Source organism: Penaeus chinensis, chromosome 42 (genome assembly GCF_019202785.1).
Source record: "Penaeus chinensis breed Huanghai No. 1 chromosome 42, ASM1920278v2, whole genome shotgun sequence".
Lineage (NCBI taxonomy): Eukaryota > Metazoa > Arthropoda > Malacostraca > Decapoda > Penaeidae > Penaeus > Penaeus chinensis.
This window is the reverse complement of record NC_061860.1, coordinates 9,687,795-9,690,294: the sequence shown is the minus strand read 5'-3', so window position 1 is coordinate 9,690,294 and position 2,500 is coordinate 9,687,795.

Below are 2,500 nucleotides of genomic sequence, written 5' to 3'. Positions count from 1 at the left end.
CATTGTTACTAAATTATTTTCATATAATATGAATTCATTACATTACGTAACATGACCTAGGAAAACTAATCTTTTCCGTAACTGAACTGAGTAATTAATAAATTGATATCTCGTTGCTTGAAAATTTAGACAGAAAGTCGAGTCTCCATTGTTAAATTTCATCTGCCTTTGCATGCATTCGTTCCCCCCCCCCTTCCCTCCGTCCCCCTCTCGCCCCGAAATAGTTCAGTTTGTTGACTGCCAGATTCTGTACATTAAACACGACATACACACAAGGATACACGTGCACACTCGCACACACACATACGCATATATAGGTATGTGTGTGTGTGTGTGTGTGTGTGTTTATGTGTGTGTGTGTGTGTGTGTGTGTGTGTGTGTGTGTAGATGTGTTTGATTTCGGAAAAAAAATACAAACTGACATGCCTAATCTCCGTTTTGTCTATCCATTTATCTCTCTTTCTCTGTCCATCTACCTATCTTTCAGCCTGTCTACGTATCTATCTTCAATCTCTCTCTCTATCTATCTATATATTGTTTATCTCTCCCGCATAATTGACAAATAAATAGGGATAGGAACGGACAAAGAGCGAAAGATAGAGGCAGACATGTAAACAAATGAGCAGACAGACAGACAGGTAGATTGACAGAAAGACAGACAAAAAGGCTTACCGAGAAATCGACAGACAGACAGGAACAGAGAGAGAGAGAGAGAGAGAGAGAGAGAGAGAGAGAGAGAGAGAGAGAGAGAGAGAGAGAGAGAGAGAGAGTAATGCTTATACAGTCTGGCTGTTATTCCTAAAATATCTTTTGTACAAATGGTAGATTCATATAGAACACTTCACACTCTATATACATTTATACATATTTATTAAAGTTACAAGTTTCTGGCCGTTGGTGGTAAATAAAATAGTATCATATGGTTGTCTCACTTTCACGGTTGTGATTCGTTTACAAATGATTAGGGTAATTACTGCAGTTAATTATTGAATAACCCTTCCATAATCTTGTTATTAGACAGTCGAGCATCGGGTAATCTGGAGTTAAAGTTGTTCTTACTTGTTTCTTCAATTTTATCTACACTTACCTATCTATTACTGTGGTAGAAAAACAAACTAGATTTATTGAAAATGAGACTGCAGTTTCGTAATCCACCTCGATTCCATCTTCAGGGCTGAAGAGTAAAAGGGAGAGGAGAGGGTATAAAAGAGAGAGAGAAGAGGCAATCGGTAGCACGGGGCAGACCTCCCTTCGCTTCCGTTCGTCTGTCCTCACCTGCCCTATGTTAGCGTTGACTCTACTCTCTCCCTCTTTTATACCCCCTCCTCTTCGGGCCTGAAGATGGGATCGAAGTGCATTTCGAAATGTGGTCTCATTTTCGATAAATCTAGTTTGTGCACTGTGGGTTTTTCTACCAAAGTATCAACACGGTAGAGTGTTTTACCATTCATCTATCACTATCTATCTATCTCTCCATCTCTCTGTCTATATTTCTATCTATCTATCTACCTGTCTGCCTCTTCCTCCCCTTCTCTCTCTCTCTCTCTCTCTCTCTCTCTCTCTCTCTCTCTCTCTCTCTCTCTTTCTCTCTCGCTCGCTCGCTCGCTCGTTCGCTTTCTTTCTCTTTCTTTCTCTCTTTTTCTGTATCTATATATCTCCATATATCTTTCTATTTTAGCAGTTTGGCCTTTTAGAGAAAATCGGAATTCTCGCAGAAGTTAAGAACTTTAAAAAATGAAACTTCATAATTTTTGGTGCATCTGCTTTCATGTCGCCGATCCTATTACAAAATGTATTTATTTCACTGATGTTTGCCACTTGTACTATAGCTCATCACCAGTATAAAAAACGCCTTTATATCATATTTAGAAAGGTTATGGTGATATCCATCTGTAAATTGACTTATGTTCCTATTTTAGCACTCAATAATCATTTACAATTGTTTAGTAAAATGGTTCTGAAACTAAGTAGTAGTAGGTTTAAAAGGGGATTTTTTTGTTCTAGCTACATTTAGAATTTTTTTATGAATAAGTGTTGCGATATATCTTTGCTCAGTAAAAAGATATTCTTTCAGGTTCTTATTTTTAATGAAAGTGGGAGTTTGCGTCACCAACAGGAGGGGGCATGGCGGTAAAATGTTAAGTTGTTTATATTTTTGTATATTTATTTGTTTATTTGTTTCTCTCTCTCTTTCTATCTTCTTTTTTCTTTTTTTTTTGGGGGGGGGGGGTGGAGGTATAGTGTATGTATATATGTATCTGGTTCCAATGGTAAATGTTTATCATATGCATTCATGTTTAGTGTAGGTTCATCCAGTTCACTATCTCGATGGAATGTTTTTTGGGATAGTGTTTTAGTAGTATTTTTCTACTGTGTAATTGAACTTCATAACTTTAGCAGATTCCAAGAGCTCGTGACATCCGTGTTTAGCCTATTTCTTTAAATCTTCAGCAACTATCGACACTCTCTCAGTAAACAACATTTATAACTAGTTTGTGAA